Below are 19040 nucleotides of genomic sequence, written 5' to 3' on the forward strand. Positions count from 1 at the left end.
ATCTATAATGAGATCTTTTGCCCTCTTCTGGTGTGTAGGTATACATGCAGGCGGAACACTGTATAAATAAATGAATGAATAAATAAATCTTTTAAAAAATGGTACAAGAGACTAGTATCATTATGTAATTAATCACCCTTCCCCTTTTGAGATTTTGTTTGTTTCCAACCATGGCAAAACTTTTTTTCTTACTCCTGATTATGTAGCACAGAAACAACAGGTTTTCCCCAAAGCCAGACATAATTTCCTTTATATCATGAGAAGTAAGTCTAAGTCTCTCCAGTTTTGTAGGACCATTTTTTTAGGAGAATTTAACTGTGGTTCTAATACTTCTAGGTCCTGATCAACCTGTATACTTCCCGTTTGGAAAGCATGAAAAGAAGCACATCTAGTCAAACTATTAGTACACACCCACCAAGTAGCCTCAGGGGTGGGGAAATATCACTGTTATCCTGATGAATTAATCCATAAGGCAGAAGAGCAGGGGAATAAAGGGGAAGCACCTAGGTCACAGATTTGGGATGTTAGACAAGTTTCAGCCCCTTATAAGCCCTCTAACGTTAGTTTGGGCTGTCACCAGTCAGTGACCTTTGTCCCTTAAGGGCCTGACAGTCTGCTTAGTTAGTACAGGGGCCAAGTGTCAAAGCATAACCAGCAATCCTGGCTGATTTCTGGCTGGAAATGATTAACTCTCCCCAGGGTCCCTTCCTGTGGCATAGAATCTGATTCCCCAGTTGTTTTGTTTTGTTTTTGTTTGTTTTTGCTGTTTGGTTATTTGTTTTTTCCTGTTTTCCAAAGACCAGAATAATTTAAAAAGGAATTTCCAGATTAGATTTGTTTTCATTTTATGGTCATTGGATTATATTTTTTTATGGTACCTTTCTTGGAAGGGAGCTTTCTTCCTATCTGTATGTTTTTAGGAAGCTTCTGTTTTACAACCCCAATTTTTACAATGGAAAACTGTTTCTGGCAACAAGGGGGCCCAGGCACAAGGCATGCATAGAATGATAAACTCTATATTCCTATCTCAGAAGATAAACCCCCATATCTTTCTTTTTCTCTATACAACCAGACATGTAAAGTAGCTATCAGTGAGCAAAAGTCAAGATGAATATGGGGTCTTGCTCTGTAGTCAAGCTGGCAAAAACCTTCCCCTTGTCTGTCTTCCTTCTTTCCTAAGTTCAGTCCTGAGGTATGTAGGGTTTGGACCAATACCCTATGCTCATACCCATAGGATAAAACATAAGACTCAGGAGGAGGTATGGGGGCAGGGCAGGGCAGAGTCTGGGACCTGAGAAAATAGATCCATAGTCCCAAAGACAGTCCAGTTGGTAGGGACATCCATGGCTTCCACTTTCTTGACCTGGGTGTGGTGGAACCATAGGTGCGGAAAGAAACACCACGTGGGGACCTTTCCAAGTTGGTTCCAGCTGGCTCCAGTGCCTCTTTGACTATTTGTTTGACCTATACAGTATCACCAGACTTGAATAAGCAGAAACTGGTGGTGGCTTCGGATGTTGGTTGACTTTCTCAGGTAGTCTGAGAACTGGAAAGCCTGTAACAGTTTGAGAAAGTAGGTTAGAGAGTTCTGACAACTGCTAGCCTCTGAATTGGGGAAGCAGTGGGGGAGGTCTTTCAAATGTAATATAACAGGGAGTAAACCCCTACTTACATGTGGGGCAGCAGCCAAAGCAAAGGAATGAGGTCTGTCTAGCCTTTGCTGGACTCGAATGAGAGTTTTGTTAGAGTTTCTTTTAATGTCCTGTTTATTTTTCTCACCTGCCAGTAACTCTGGGGATTATACGCACAATGAAGTTTTAAATCTATGTCTAAAGCTTTAGCTGCTATTGAGAGGTTTTGGCTATGAAAACCAGGCCATTGTCGGACCCCATTACTAGGGGGAGGCCAAGCAGGGGACCAGTTCCTGGAGAAGCTTTTAAGCTACTATTTGAGAAGTTTCAGTCTAAGTGGATGCTAGAAAAAGTACTTATAAGAATTGCTCAGCAGTTAAGAAACTGTCTGCTCTTCCAGAGGTCCTGAGTTCAATTCCCAGCAACCACATGATGACTCATAACCATCTTTAATGAGAACTTGTGCAGGAATACATGCAGGTGGAACACTTGTATATGTAATAAATAAACTTTTTTTTAAAGGTACCTATAAGAACTGGTAATTACTAGAAAAGTATCTTCCCCTGGATGGACAGGTCTCAGTGAATTCAGCTTTTCCCAAGTTTGCAGGGGTATTGATCTCTTATTTAGACCCCTTCCTGGGTAAGGGTTCTCTGTTTGGGATTTACTTGAGCACAAACCTGACATCTTGAACCAGGTGGTCCAGTATAGGTATAATATACCTTGGTCTGAGCAACTCAGAAAGTTCAGTGGACCCCAGATGCTTAGTGAATGTTAGTAACCAACAGTCCTACCAGTTGTTTCTGGGAGAATGGTCCTTCCCTCTGGTATCCTCCATCAATCGGTGGGTTTGAGCAATCTATTTCTTCTTTACCATAGAGTTTTAGGTAGCATCTGGTGGGGCATGTCATCAGAATATCAATAGGTTCCATTGGTCTTAGGGCTGTTTGTCAGACACCCAGGTCAGCAGCCTGGCAGTGGAGGACAACAATTTGCAGGGAAAGCCAAAGAGCCTCTGGGAAAGCCAAGGTTTTCTCTTTCTTTTTAATGTCCTTTTCCCTAGTAATGAAAAGCCCTCTTTCTCTAGTGATCCTACAGTGGACACAGTAGTCAAAGCATAGCAACTGTCTGTGTATATGGTGGTAGACTTTCCTTTTCCCACCTGAGAGCCTGGGTCAGATTGATTAGTTCTATTCTCTGGGCTGTGGTACCTGTCTTGGGCCCAAATCATTTCAATTAAAGCAACTAGTATAGCTCCCAGGTACCGGTCTTCATTTTTCATCCAGTGACAGTCACGGAGGTGCACCTACAGGTCATCATCAGGCAAGAAGGTAGCAGGATTGTCGGCACGGGTTTCTGAAATTGGACTTGAGGGTGCTTGGCACTGAGTCATATAGTCATTAGACAGTAAGTGGTCTGGTGTTCCTCAGAGGAGGCCCTCAAACACATTGTGGGGTGCTCTGTGTATAAGATCTGAACCCAGAGTTAACTTGTTTGTTTGTAGTCATTATACTAATAGTAGCTAGCACAGCATTAAGATAGGTGGGCAAACATGTGTGCAACAGGGTCCAATTATTAGGGTAGGCATGCCATAGGGAATTTCCATGCCCCCAAAAGTTTGGGTTAAACCCCTTTTTGTAATTTTTTTTTAATTTCATGGACAAACAGATAAAAAGATTTTGAGACATCTGGAAGTGCTGGGGCTGGAGGCAAAGTCAGAGCTGCTTTTGAAGCCTCAAATGCCTTTTGTTTAGACTTAGTCCAGAGTAGGGGCTCTGTGTTCCACTTGTGCTGGTGTATAGAGAGAGGCTTAGCTATTTCTACTAATTGTGGTATCCAGAGGCAACAACACCCAGCGGCACCTAGGAACTCTTGAACCTGTCTCTTGGCGTTTGGAGTTGGGATCTGAAGGATGACGACAACAATCCTATTCTGAGACAGGCTTCGCTTGTCTTCTCTCATCTGGTAGCCAAGATAGGTAGCTTCTGATGTAAAGTTGGGCTTTCTTAGCTGAAATTCGGGCCCCAGGTCTGTAATTCTGACAGCAGTTCCTCAGAGGTCCTTTTATAATCTCTTTTTCCCAGAAACCTCTGATGGAAGGGAAGGGGGTCAGCATTTAGTGTGTCCAACAGGGTTGGAGAATTCTTTAATCTTTGGGGCAACCTTGTCTATGTAAGTTGCCTGCTGTAACCTCTCTCTGGGTCTGCCCACTTAAAAACAAAGAGGGCTTCACTCACATCTGCCAATGAGAGGCTGAAGAGTGCATCCTTCAGGTCCAAAACAGTGAGCGCCTATTTCTCTGGAAAAATCAGACTCATGAGACTCCAAGGTCCCAGTTTTCTTCATAGGAAGGAGAGGAATATTTCAGGTTGACTTGCAGGTCACCAGAATGCCAGTCTATCCAAGCCAGGAAATATGAATTGCAATTTCTCTGTTTCCAGGGTCACTGTGTACTGTTTAATCTGCATGAGGGTAGCTGAACTTGCTAGTTGGCCAAATATAGAAGATTGGGCCAGTCCTGGGAGGTTGGTTTCTGTCTACGACCCTAAAAACCTTCATTGTAAGTCTGAGAGATAGTCCAACTGTATTGTTTGATTTGAGGCAGAACTTTCCCTAGAAGATATTCTTCTGACAGTGGATAAGACACCAAAATTTTGCTGGTATCTATAAGTCTGAGTTTCATCATCAAAAAAAGTGACTTTTTGGTTTATGCAAAACACCTTGCCACAATCAGTTCTCTGTTGCTAAACACTTTTTTGACCTACGTCCAACAACTGGGACCTACTTATGACTCAAACTTTTATAACCTTTTTCTAATATCTGGGGCTGATTGGATGGCAAAGAAAATCTTTTTAGCAGCTGTTTTGTGTGTGTATGTATGTATGTATGTATGTATTGTATACGAGTACTTTATCTGCAGAAGAAGGCATCAGATCCCATTATAGACGATTGTGAGCCACCATGTGGTTGCTGAGAATTGAACTCAGGACCTCTGGAAGAGCAGGCAGCACTCTTAACTACTGAGCCATCTCTCCAGTCCCTTAGCAGCTGTTTTTAATACTTTAAAAAAGAACCTAGTAAAAACCATTTAAAGTCTCCTTGGTCAGTGTTAGACAGAAGGGACAATCAGTTCTGTCTAGATTGTGTAGTCTGGCAGTGATCAGAGTACCTCTTCTTCTGCTCCTCCTCCTCCTCCTCCTCCTCTTCTTTTTTTTTTAGAGAATGGTGGGTTTTGAGTTATCCAATCATATGTATCATTGGTTTAAGGGGGCACATCAATCATGAAAGAGAAAGGAGTGGAATGTTCTTTTCCATTTGACTGCTTAGATCAGGTGCTGAGTGAAAGGAATACTCACCTGGGGCAACAATTTCTCCCTCCCTGTGTGCATTCTGTTTAGATGACCTTATGGAGGCCCTGGGTCAGCACTGGTTTCCTAAGAGGCTCCAGGATAGGCACAGGGCAAAGCACAGGCAGCTGTATTCACATGTGAGGGCTCCAGTTTTTCAAGCCTGAGCCAGGAGTATGGTAGGAGATGAGAAGGGCTGCTAATGCCTTTGATTCTTCTTCCCATGGTCACAGGCAAGAGTCTTCCAGTAAGCCAGCCATCTGGGGTCAGGTGGATGCTGCAGCATGGCCTTCAAACCGCTGGCCACCAGGGGGCAGCAGTGTTCATTTGCAACTTCTGAAAAAAAGTCAACAATCTGATGTGGGGGACAAGGATATATCAAAAGGAGAAACATTCCATCTCACCATCTCTTGCCTGCCAAACCCTGAGCTGGGACCTCCACCGTAACCATCTCCTACACATAGCCAGGCGATCATAATGAGCTAGCTTGAAATCGATGGCAATCACCAGGGACTACTCAGGACACTTCACTGTCTTTCCTTCCTCCAAGGTCCCCAAGTCACTCTCAAACATGGATCTTTCTTTCTGTGTCCTGCATGGACACCCACACACACCCACACACACACACCCACCCACCCACACACACACACACACACACACACACACACACACACACACATATATATATATATATATACATACACACATATATATACATATATACACATATATATACACACACACACATATAAATCTGAGGCCTTGAACTGTGGAGTTCAGCCTGCCTTAGGAGCCTGCACTGGTCCAAGCAGCCAAAGGTCAACCTGGACCTTGGTTCTCCCAAGGACTGCAAAGTATGAAGGAATTCAAGGAATTGCCCACCTATTCTTCTGAGACCCAAGTACCCCTGTTCCCCAAACCTAGGAAAGAAAACTACAGAGAAATATTTTGGGCATTCATAGGGTAATTCTGCTTCAGGGAAGTATCTGAGAATGCCAAGCTACCCTTATGCCAAGTACACTACAATGATGATGCATTCTGTTTTGCATTCTAAAGGACTGAAATTTTTGCTTAATCTCACAGCCAGAGTTAATAATATCTTTTAAGGTCACTTCAGACTTCAGACTGATAGCTTAGTGTGCTCATCATCTTCATTTAACCTGTCATTAAGAGACCAATGCAATACCCAACCTTACTTGCCTTGAGTTTCCTTAACTAATCAACCATTATAATCCAGTCTAACACATAGCTGTTATTTTAAGATATGTTTCCTTCCATGCTCCTGACCCACAGTGTAATGTATATGTGTTTGTATATGTGTTATGATAATAATATTCTGAAAACAGTAAATAGGATAAAAAGCTGTCTTATAAAATAAATATCCACCATAAATATTGGATGCAGTTTAGTTATTGCTTGGGAAAAAAACATGGTTTTTGTAATACTGTTTTTTTATCTAGATCAATTGGGGCCAGTGACTCATTTTCTGGTAAAGATGTGTTAAATATTTCTTTAAAGTATCCCTATTTCTTTCCCATATGATGCTTTCTATGTTGTTCTAGAGGAGGGGGAGAGACAATCATTGCTTAGGGACAGGCACTCAGGTACACATAAAGACAGATACAGAGTCTGAGAAAGACAGATTCACAAGTCTGCATTCAGGATGGTATGGGCCCAGAATCTTGCAACAGATCAGCAGAAACAATGGAAGATATGGGGAAAGAGAAGTAAAGAATGGAAATCCAGGCTTGTTCTTGGTTAAGCATTTACATTTGTTTGCCATAATATGACACTGACAGGTCTTGGGTACTCTAGTATCATTACTACATTCAAACAATTGCATTTTGATGCTCTGTGTGGGGAAAATTTTGTCTATTAGGGTATAGGGCAGCACTGGCAGCAGGTGCGGCCCTTGATCATTCCTTGGGGAAGTACTTTCCATTGAAAGCAAAAAATAAGTGCTTGGTTTCTGAGAAGTAGGTACTGAAAAACACACCTTGATCACCAGAATGTAAAGGAATAGTAATACAAGCCTTTAAACCAAAAGCAATAATACGGTAGTTTCGCGTGTCCATGGCAGGAAACAGAACTCCAGGCTGAAAAGCATCAAAGAAATGGAGTTGAGTGTTGACAGCAGGGAGGTGCTACAAAAGCCTCCACTTATCAGACACTTGGGAAAACAGAAAATACCAGGTGCCAAAGCATGGCTAAATATGATCTTCTCATAGTTGTTCTTGGACTAGCTAATATAAATGTTTAAGTCTGTGCCCCTTAATACAGCATTAATTTACTCAAATTATGAATCTTTCTAGCCAAGAAAATTGGCTAGGTGTTTTTCAGTGGTGCCTCGAGAGAGGATCTTCAGGTACAAAGATTTCATGATGCCATTGAGATAGGAGTTTCTACTCCAAAGAGAGAAAAGTAGGGGTGAACTCTACGGTTGAAAATGGCAGTTTTGCTTTGAGTACTTGCACATAAGTTTTCTGTCCTTTGGAGGGGAGTACTTTTGCCACTAACCCCTTGAATTCCTAAAATTGGAGAGTGGGTGTGCCAATTAGAAGGCAGTATTGTTTGGGTAGAATAGAAACATCAGCTACTGTTGGGTACTCCAATGTCTTGATCACTTCTGGCTAGATGTGGTCAGAATGAATGGATGAATGACAAAGACCCCCCTTGGGTCCCCATTTCCACTGAGACATTCCACTAGTAAGAATGATGTTCCCTCAAGGATAGGAACCATGCTATATAAGTATCCTAAACAAACAAACAAAAATCATTTCTTCCTGGAAGAGAGACCAGCAGCCACAGCTACAAAAGCATAGGCACTCCACTCAGGGGCTAAAGCCAGATCTTCTCACTGAGCAGTAGAACCATTGTGACTTGGTCATTGGTGCAGGGTTCTCAGCTGTCATCTTGACTCCTAGAACACTGGATAATGCCTAGGGTGGCTGGACCTGTCCAGGGTGTGCTAATACTGTGGATCCATACCACACCCAAACTTCTAGAGACCATAGAGCATTTTAAAAAATTGGGTAGCTGCCACAGGAGAGACAAGCATCTCCCTACCTGGGTACTAGGACCCCAAATGGCTTCAAATCTAGCTAGGAAAGGATTTATTTCTTTATTATTTATTTCATTGTCCTATGCACTCTCTCTGGTCAGGAGCCTGGTGTTAGAGTATGAAGAGAGGGGCCTGGCAGCCTTGAGCTAGAAGCTTTGTTATGGCTATACAATGTCTTCATAGCTATGGAGGACTGGACACTCAATGACAGTGGCCCCCAACTTTTCTAATGCTGTAACTCTTTAATACAGTTCCTCTTATATTTTTGGTTGTGAGCCTAGCCCCTAATGGCTGAGTCTTCTCTCCAGCCTGAATACAGTTTCCAGGTTGTGGCAACACCTAACCATAAAATTATTTCATTGTTACTTTGTAACTGTAATTTTGCTACTGTTACGAATTCCTATATAAACAATTGATATGTAGGATCTCTGAATTGTGACCTCTGTGAAAAGGTCGCTGAACCCCCAAAGGGGTGCCAGCCTTTATGTTGAAAGGCATTGCTCTATGGCCTACCCTGAAAACTCTGTGTAAAGACTCCAGCTGGGGATCATGCACATCTGTACCAACTGAGTGCCCTGCAGGGTGTGAGGGAGTTGTGTTTAGCATAAGGTCCAGTTTCCGCCCAAGGATGTTATTTGTATGGCTTCTTGTGACTCTGGTTTCTAGTTTTGGGGTTCCCAACTTAGTGTTTCTATATGGTCCTTAGGCCTTGGGAGAATGCCATGTTCTCTTGTTGGAGTAGGAATGAGGAACCTGTGTGGTTTGTAACAGTGTCTATACAGTAAGGCTCCAAGGCACATTTATGGCCAGAGTTGTTCAAGATTGATGCAAGTCATCTCAGAGAGTAGTGTCAAATTGTTGGCTTGTGCTTTTTTTTTTCTTTTTTTTTTTTTTTCTCACAAAAGGGCGGAGGGAGACCCTGGGATAGGAACGGTCCCTTGGTATTATTGGAGCAATACCGCCATCAAGCGGAATTGTTTTGCTGTTCCTGCCAACACCTCAGTTTGTTGATTCTCAACAGGACTGCCCATGAGGGAGTGAGGAATGCGAGGGGACTCAGGTCTCAAGACTGACATAAAGTGAACTCTAGCCAGACCTGAGGTAATCCATGGTCTAGGTGACCTATGGAGCCACTGTAGTTTCAGCCTCGGAGCGTCATGCAGTCTCACAGCAATAAACAGAGCTACACAGGAAGCATTGGATTTCCTGTGGCAGCCATGTTTGTCAGGGTATGGATGCCCTCTCTTCACAGGCTTCACAAGGCAGCCTAGGAACAGATGGAATCCTTCATATCCTCCTACGGACAGCGAGGAGAGGAGGGAGGTGGCAGGCTGGGATCACGATTGGGATGTAAAGTGAATAAATAAATGTAATGATAATCAAATAGAAACAGAGACTTCCCAACTGTCTGTAGGTACACCAAGGTCTCTGGATTTATGATTAACTTCTGGACCCTCACCTGCACCTACCTTTCCATTCCTGGAATCGAACAGTGCCTTAGGGCTTCTAGCCTCTGTTCATGGGATTGGAGGTGCCCAGAAATTCCACCAAGAAAGTACATGTATGTGTTTCTTTCTTTCCTTCTTCTTTTCTTCATCCACCCTGTATTTATCCTGGCTCCTTTCTTTTGTGCTTTCATCCTTGGTCTGTTGTCTGTGCTTCAGTGTCTCTCCTTGCTCTTTGCCTTCTCTGTTTGAATTTCAGGGTTTTCCTTCCCCCTTATACTTTAGCTATCTTTTCAGGAGTTTTGTAGGTAGCATTCAGCATCCTGTATATGTAAAAAAAAAAAGATTTAGCATGAAACCAGGTCCCCAAAACAAAACAAGGGTATGCATCAACTGGAATTGCTTTGCTGTTCCTACCAACAATTGGAATAACTGAGGCTGGCCCATGGGGTGTGGAGGAATCTTGGTTTTGTCAGCCAAGTCAGTCTGTAGCAGAAAGACAGAAGCAGAAGATGAGGTCTGTGCTGGAGAATTTTATGTTACCTTGACACAAGCTAAAGTCATTTTAGACGACGGAAACCTAGATTAAGAAAATGCCTCCTGCCACCTTGGTGGCGCACACCTTTAATCCCAGTACTCAGGAGGAAAAGGCAGGTGGATCTCTGTGAGTTTGAGGCCAGCCTGGTCTGCAAAGTGTGTCCAGGATAGCCAGGGCTACACAGAGAAACCCTATCTTGAAACACACACACACACACACACACACACACACACACACACACACACACACACACAAAAACAAAAAGGAAAAAAGAAAAAGAAAATGCCTTCATAATATCTTGTTGTGGGCAAGTCTATAGGGCATTTGCTTACTTAGTGATTGATGGGGGAGGGCCCAACCCAGTTTGGGTTGGTGGTACAGGGTTCTAACAAACAAAGCTATAAAATCACATATCTTCTCACTATGCCTATATTGACTTTGTCCTTCTCTATTTGTTCAGATTGCTAGGAGCAAACAAGATAAAGCTGTTGGATTTCTTTTGAGGTTGGCTCAAATGTGCCATAAAGGGACTGCCTGAGCAAAGGGTTCTTGTAGCTTGGTGTTGTACTGGCATCCTGGCTGAAGATAAGAGGAATGGGTTCTCTGGAAAGTGTCTAGGTATCCTTTTGGTCTATGTAATACAACCAAAGAGTTTTTCTTTGGCTGTGTAGGGAGTTACAGACATCTGTACCCAGCTTCATACACATAATAAAGTTCCACGAACAGATGAACTCTGCATCCTGTGGAGAAAGGAAATATTGGCAAATATCTTAACTGGCAGTGGCTGTGTAAGGTAGAGGGGAAGTATTCACAGACAATGAGATCAAAATGCTTTCTGGGAAGGCCCAAAGCCACAGCCTCAGGACCTGATGGGCTGGTGGGACTAGTATTTCTTCTTTAATGTTCTCTAGTCACAAGACTTAGGTCCCTAGGAGCATTAATTTTTCCTCAGAGTCTGAGAATTCCTCAACACCAAAACTTATGTGAGCTTTGGAAGATGGTTGACAGATACACTTGAATGCCCAGACAGGGTTTAGGAATGCACAGATTCAGTCCTTGGGGAGGGGAATCACTGAAGAGATAGGGTGACATTTATACTTTATATTTTTTTCTACTCTGACTGCCATCCATGGCCCTAGGAACTGGGGCACTAAAAATAGAAACAATCCCTGTCCATTCTGTCCTCCCTATAACCTGGAGTGTCTTGCTGAGTCTAAATTTGTTTCTGCTCTTAGGACCTGTATGGGTAGTTGATTAAGTTTCCCTATTGCCAACTGCCCACTTTCTTTTCTGTCCTACACACTCCACTCTCCCTGTCAGAAGCCTTCTGTGTGGGTGTGGGAAAGTGGGACCAGCTAACCTTGAAAAAGAAGCTTAGTTGTGTCAGGATTACCCAGGGTCTGCACCACTATGGAAGACCTGGACACATACATATTGGACAACTTTGACCCCAGAGTCATGATTCTACCTGAGGCTCCTGCACACACCTGTCAGTTAGAATGTTCTTCCTGGGGGACGGGGGTGGGGGGGGCGCTGTTCATCCCTGTGTCCAGTTTCTCCCTAAAGTTTCGTTTCTGTAGCTTCTTCGGGTGACTGTTGCACATAGTGGTGGGTTTTCCAATTTCGTTTCCTATATGGTGTTTATACCATCCAGGCATGACATGCCCTTGTGGTGGAGTGGCTCAATGAAGTTGGACTGAGAAACCCTGGTTTGCAATACACACACACACACACACACACACACACACACGAAGAGTTCAAGATTGAACTCAGTCTAATGGCAAGCTGTTGACTTTCTTTTTTCCTCAAAGAAGGGTGGAGGGAAAGAACCTGGGATAGACGTGGTACCTTGGCATTCTTGGAGCAATACTGCCATTAAGCAGAATTGCTTTTCTGTTCCTGATAACAACTCAGTGTGCTGTTTCTCAGTAGGTCTGAGGAAGAGGGAGTGAAGGAGCAAGGGAGTGAGGACTCTGGTTCCAAAACTGAAATGAAGGAGGCTCTAGCCATCTTCCAGTACTAAGGTAATCCAGGGTCCAGGTCACCTATGGGGTACCCTAAGCTAGCCCCAGGGCTTACCATATCCCAGAGCAATAACCAGAGGTACACAGGAAGTACAGGCTTAGATTTCCTGTGGCAGCCATATTTGCCAGGGTGAGGAGGAGTCAGTAGTGAGGTGCCTTGAAGAAGATGATGCAGGAGATTGCTTGTGACTCCTTCATATCCTCCTACCACTATCAAGGAGCAGAGACAGCACAAGAAACTGTGGGTACAACAGGGTCCCTGGCTTCATGACAGTTTTTCTAACCTCCCAGCTGTACCTAGCCAGCATTTCCTAGAAAAGGTACTACCTTGGGGATTCTGACCTCTGTTCATGGGCTTGGGGATTCCCAGAATTCCAAAAAGAAGTTATAAATTTGTCAACCCTGCTTTCCTTTCTTCATTCCATTTCCCCCTCTTGGCCCATCCTTCCTCTATGCCCTCCTCCTTAGCTATTCTCCTTCTGTCACTTGCCCCCTCGATCCCATGCTCCTAACCCCATTCTGTGCTTCCAGTGTACTTGTAGTACAAATGACAAGTTCGCGTGTGTGTGTGTGTGTGTGTGTGTGTGTGTGTGTGTGTGTGTGTGTGTATACAATGGCATTCTTTCTCTTGAGGCCTACACTGACTTTGTCCTTCTCCATGAGTTCAGATCAGTAGAAGAAAACAAGATGAAGTACTGGATTTGTTTTTAGTTTGGCAAAATGAGACAAAAAAAAAAAAAAAAAAAAAAAAAAAAAGGACTGCCCAAGGAAAAGGTGCTGCTGCTGTTCTGGCAAGAGACAAGAGGGTGTCATTCCTTGTTATGTGTCTAGGTGCCCCTGACTATATCTAAATATCACCAGAGATAATTTTTTTTTTGCCTGTAGATAGAGTTACAAATGTCTGTAATTTCCTAGATGTTCATGATAAAGAAAGGTTCATGTACATGAGGGACTGTCCTTTGGAGAAAGGAAACACTGGCAAATATCCAAATATCCTGACTGGCTGTGGCTGAGTAGGGTACAGGGAACTATTGTCCACAGACAATGAGATCATGTTTTCTGGGAAGGCTCAAACTGATGGCTTGAAGCCACAGCCCAGGACATGATGGGGTGGTAGCAGCTGGGATGTGCTCTTTGATATTTTCTAATGGTCAGATGAGGGTCCCTGAGAAAATAATCTTTTATCAGAAGCTGAGAAAGACTGAACAGAAAAACTCATGTGATCTTTGGAAGATGACTGAGAGATGCACTTGAATGCACAGACAGGTTCCTGCCTAGAATACACCAGGTTGGGTTCTCTGGACAAGAAGACCAAAAGTTTGGGTAACAGTTGTCCTTTGTTACTCTGACTCTGGTCCATGGTCCAAGCAACTGGAGCCTCAGCATGGAAGCCATCTGTGTGCTTTCTGTCCTCTGTACAACCTGGCATCTCCTTCAACCGGGTATGAATCTACGGAAGGTCCTAGGGCCTGTGTGGATAGGTAGCTGTCTCCCTTATGCCAACCTCACACCTTCCTCTCTGTCCTATGCATTCTCCCTGTCAGGAACCTGGTATGTAAGTGTGAATAGTGGAGTCAGACAACCTTGAACTAGAAGCTTGGTTGTAGAAGATCGGTATACAATGTCTGCATACCTATGGTACCTATGGGAGGACTGGACACTCTATGGCTTGCCCTGACACCCCTCGTAAAGACTCTAGCTGGGGCTCTGTGTCAGCTGAGTTGTTCCTGCAGGGTATGAGGGGGTTGTGTTTAGCATAAGGTCCAGTTTCTGCCCAAGGGTGTATTTGTATGGCTTCTTGTGACTCTGGCATTTAGTGTTCCTATATGGTCCTTAGGCCTTGGGAGAATGCCATGTTCTCTTATTGAAGAGGGACTGAGGAACCTGTGTGGCCTGTGACCTCCCAGACAGTATGCATATAGTAAGGCTCCAATGTCCATCTCTGCCTAGCAAAGAGCAAGAGAACAGTCAGCCATTTTGAAGTCCAAAGGCAAGTTGTTGTACTTTTTTTTTTTTTAATCAAAGAAGGGCGGAGGAAGCGAGCCTGGAAGAAGGGTCTCTCAGCATTTTTGGTGCAATACTGCCATCAAGCGGTGTTACTTTATTGTTCCTACCAGCAACTCAGTGTGCTATCTCTCAAAAAGTCTGGGGGGTAAAGTATTAAGCAATTTAATGGAGTTGCCGGTCCAAAGCCTGAAGTAACAGGGGCTCAGTTTGGCTCAGTCCATCTGACAGGTGGGAGTCTCACCATTGCCTGCCTGTTCTGCAGAGCAATAACCAGAGCTACACAGGAATTACGGGCTTGGATATTCTGTGGGAGCCATGTTTGTCAGGGTGTGGGAGGAACCCTCTCCCCAAGAGTCAGCTGGCTCAGAGCAGATATGTGGGCAACATACTTTGGACTACTTTGTGACCTCTATGTGGAATTTCCGGGGACCCTGAAGCTCATGAGCAGAGACCACTATCCCCGTGGGTGGTGGCTGATTTCAAGAAATGAGGTACATATGCAATTAGATGTCTAAAACATAAAAGTTCAAGGGCAATTATGCAGATTCTGTACCTTAAGAAGCAAGTTACTCACATATCTTCACCCCAGGTGATGAATCCGGGGCAAAGCGTTCTCATCACTGTGCCAAACATGGCTACCACGAGATCGCAAAGACTGTATTTCAGAGTAGCTGATGTTATTACCCAGAAGCCTGTTCTGCCTCGGGACCTGGTACAGGCTGAGTCCCACGCTGGACACCAAACCCTGGCTTATGCCAGAACGGGCCAGCTGGCTGGAGATACCTTCCCTTGCGTATTCAGACCCAAGCCCCAGGCTTTCCTTACCTATTCACTTCCAGACTTGCTGAGAAAAGGCACAGTGAGGTGTTGGCAGAAACAGCAAAGCAGTTCCGCTGGATGGCAGCATAGTACCAGGAATGCCAAGAACCGCTTCTGGGATCACTCCCTCCGCCCTTCTCTGAGGAAAAAAAAAAAAAGAGTGAAAAAAGTCAACTTAACACTAGCATCCAAAATATCTTGGCTATAACTTGGCCCCTTATATCCACAGATGAGCCTCGGGACCTTAGCTTTTGGATCTGGCCTAGGAGGTCTCAAGACCCCATAGAGCTCTCTGTCACCCTGTATTGAGACACTTTCTCATAAGGCTACTGTCTAGTCTCAAGCCATAAGTGTCAAATAGGAAGACTCAATTAGGACCCCCTTCACTAGATGCAAGAGTCAGGAGAAACCAAAAAGAGACTTGATACTCTATGAACATATACAGGGGGAGGAAGTCCTCCTCAGTCACAGTCATAGGGGAAGGGAGTAAGGGGAAATGGGAGGGAGGGAGGAATGGGAGGATACAAGGGATGGGATAACAACTGTGATGTAATATGAATAAATTAATAAAATATTTTTTTTAAAAAGTCAGGAGAAAACAAAGAAACAAACTGACAGGCAGAAACTGATCCCGGGCCTGAATACAGCACCACCCATCCTCCCAGCTGGCACATGGGCACAATGTCCTCACCACTGGGACTCAGAGATGACCCATAGGGTGCCTGTAGTGAGCCTCCAGGGGCCCACCACCACATTATGAAGACTAACTGTACTGTCCAGACAAAAAGGACTCTCTCCCTTTCTCCTACAGACAGCCTAACACTCTGCGTCTTTACCAAGCTCCAGCTGAGGAAGTACTTTTGATGGCAGTAACTGAACTCCCCTGTGATTGGCCTCCTCTGACTTCTGTCTGGCCTGAGGCCACTCACAACTATGGGCCATTTCTGGAACCTTCCACATACTTTCTAGCCAAAGACACCTGCTACCATGCCATTAAAAAAAAAAAAAAAGACCACCCACTCACAAGACTAGATGGCACACCTCTGTAGTCACAGCTTCATCTGCCAGATCTACCCACCTGTACTGCAGCTGAGGACTGGGTTTCTAAGAAGTTTAACTCCAGGGTCCCTGATGGGTTTAACTTCAGACCAAGAAGCCCTTCTGTGTTTGAACTTTAGGCCTCTCTGCCATGTCTACTAGAGAAGTAGTGCTTTGTCATAGCTTCTGGACCTGTTATGGCCTTCCTTCCTCTGCACCAGACACCCTTAGAACATACTTACTGACATACAAACACACGTACCAGCTCATTGCCAAGTCAAGGAAAAGCACACTCATCCTTCACTACTTGCTGAAGTTGGGCCTGGCTCTACCCATAATGCCTTTGGATGATGTCAGACTAGCTTCCCACTTTTGACAGCCATCACATGGGGGTGTGGATAGTTTCTTCCTTGACCTTGATCCTGGATATTCTCTCAGACTCTTAGCAAATTGACCTAGGAAAGAGAAGCCTCCAAGAAGGATGACCCACTGGTAAGTCAGTTTTACAGCCAGTAAGGCTCTAGGAGTGAAACCTTTCCTATCTCACATCTACCTTCCTTGCCTTACTGAGAACCACCCTAAGGAAGGACACTGTCTTCTGTTCCTTTTCACTAAGGAACTCAGTTGGGTCACATAATAAGAATGCCCCATCTTCGCCCCCTCCTTGAAGTTATTTCCCATCCCCTTGGATTGTGATGGGGACCAGGCTTTCTTGGTGAACTCTTAGCTGAGAGGTAAAGGACACTGAACTCTCCATGCAGAACTCCTAGAGACAGCAGAAGCACAAAGGGAACAGAGAGAAAGTAAAAACGCAGAAAAGACAGAAACCAAGAAGGAATGAGAGAAACAAAGTAGAGAGAAACAGACCAAGGATGCCAGAATAGGAGGCAGGGTGTGAGGAAAGGAAGAGTTGGGGGGAGGGAGGGAGGGAGGGAGGAAGGGAGGGAGGGAGGGAGGGAAGAAGAACTGACACTTAAATGTCCTCTTGTAGAATTTCTGTGGACCCTCTTCCTCCTCCATTCCCAAGCCCATGAACAGAGACTAGAAGCCCAATTCAAGGGTAGAGTCTGCTTCCAAGAAATAGGGGTAATTACAGGTGAGGTTTCAAAAAAACAAAATAAAACATGAACCCAGGGATCCTGTTGTAACTACATGCCTATGGACAGACTCGGACCCTGACACTAGGAGGATATGAAAGAGTCACAATCAGGTTGCAAATGTATCTGCTCCAAGGGTGCTGACTTCAGGCAGGGAGCTCCTCCTCTTCACCATGGCAGACATGGCTGCCACAGGATATCCAAGACTGTACTTCCTGTGTCGCTGTGATGATTGCTCTGGGGCATGACAAGACTCCAGCAGTGGCAATGTTGAGACCCCTTAGTTGCCTAGACCCTCTTACCCTATGACTGACAAACAGGCTGGAGCCGCCTTTCCTTCAGTTTTCAGACTGGAGTTTCCATTTGTTCCGAATTCCCTTCTCCTCAGACCTGCTAATGAAGAGTAGGTACACTTAGGTGCTGGCAGGAACAGGAAAGCAATTCCACTTGATGGCAGTATTGTTCCAAGAATGCCAAGGGACCTTTGGTCTAGGTTCTCCCCTGCCCCCATGCCTGTCTCTGAGGGTGAAAAAAGAAATCAAAAAGCAAACCAAACCAAATAAACCAACCAACCAAATGAACAAATGAACAAACACAATAACTCGCCACTAGACTCCAAAGTAGCTGAGTTCAATCTTGGCCTCTTCTACTCAGAGATTGGACTTGGAGCTTTACTGTATTGATCCTGATTTTGGAGGTCACAGACCACACATTGTATGGAGACATCTTGTCACAAGGGTATGGTCTGTCCCTCAAAGCCTAAGGACCAAACAGAAAAACTAAATTGGGAACCTCTAAACATATCCAGAGAAGGCACAGAATCAAACCTTGGGCAGAAACTGGGCCCTGGTGTGGGTTCATCTTGTCATACCCTGCCAAGAACACTCTAAATGGCAACTGTATGAGGTGCCATGAGATAGCATATTGATGCTCAGATTTAAGGGGAACCCATACAGTCTCCTGCCTTCCCATGAGTGTGCAGATATTGTAATTCCATGCCACAACAAAGCTTCAAGTTCAAGGATACCTGACCCCATAGAAGACATAGAAGACAGGCAATTGTCATGAGAGAAACAACCACATACAGAGGAACCAGAACGAGGACAAATAACAGACTTGTACCTAGCAGGAGGAAAACCCTGCTTGTAGAAAACAGGACAAATAGTACGTAGTTTCTATTTTTGAGAGGCCCAGTTCCTCAGTCACAGACAGAAGTCAGAGTAGAAAGGACATTTGCAACTCAAAACTTTTTGTCTTCTTTTCCAGAGGAGACCCAACCTGTGCATTTCAGGACCATGTCTGTGCATTCAAGTGTATGTGTCAGTCATCTTCCGAAGGTTACATGAGGTTTTGTGTTGCATCACCTCAGCCTCTGCTGAAAGGTTCGTTTCCCAGGGACCCTCACCCAGGCACTAAAATATCAAACAAGAACTGTTAGTCCATTCCAGTTGTCCCAAGCCTACCAAGCCTACCTTACCATCTGTCTCTTCAGGCTTGCCCATATACTGTGTGATCATGCTGTAACTATGCAATTGCACCCTCTTTCCCACACAGCCTCTGTATATCACGGTATTAGCCACTGTTTCTTTTCTCCAAAGGTCACAGAGTCTCTAGTGGACATGGCCTTTCTTTATCACTTGCATCCACATCCATCCAGGTACAGATGTATGTAATCCACCCCAGATGCAAACAAGTCTCTCTGGTGGGATTTACATAGATTGAAGGGCACCGAGACACACAACAGAGAACCACAGAGCACACCACTACCCTCTCCTCAGGGTGGACTTCTGTCATGCTGCAATTGGGCCACACTTAAAGGAAACCCACAATTTTCTTATTTTCTCTTGTGGTTTTCTCTTCCCAGGAGCTGGACATAATATCAAGGGTAAAGTGAGTGTAGGTATCAGAGGAAGGAATGTGTTTTCGCCTAGCTGTCACTACATCTCTCTCTCTCTCTCTCTCTCTCTCTCTCTCTCTCTCTCTCTCTCTCTCTCTCTCTCTCTCTCTCTCTCATACTGACAGTAATGTTGCAC

General features: G+C 44.5%; 1 long non-coding RNA gene across 3 annotated transcripts in view; it reads right to left on the bottom strand.

Moving 5' to 3' along the window:
- Positions 1–278: 278 nt before the first annotated feature.
- The window catches only part of LOC311601079, a 36116-nt gene continuing 17354 nt past the window's right edge, over positions 279–19040 (bottom strand). Inside the window, exons 2-6 of one of the 3 annotated variants that reach the window (XR_014780453.1) lie at positions 17310–17400; positions 14879–15011; positions 9509–9807; positions 4988–5314; positions 279–1555 (exon numbers count right to left, since the gene is read on the bottom strand). This is a non-coding gene — a long non-coding RNA (uncharacterized lncRNA). Of the gene's footprint in view, positions 5315–9508; positions 9808–14878; positions 15012–17309; positions 17401–19040 lie in introns of all 3 variants that reach the window. The other 2 variants (XR_014780454.1, XR_014780455.1) reach the window with 2 other exon arrangements.

The sequence above is a fragment of the Acomys minous genome (genome assembly GCF_964271855.1).
Source record: "Acomys minous genome assembly, chromosome: 7".
Classification (NCBI taxonomy): domain Eukaryota; kingdom Metazoa; phylum Chordata; class Mammalia; order Rodentia; family Muridae; genus Acomys; species Acomys minous.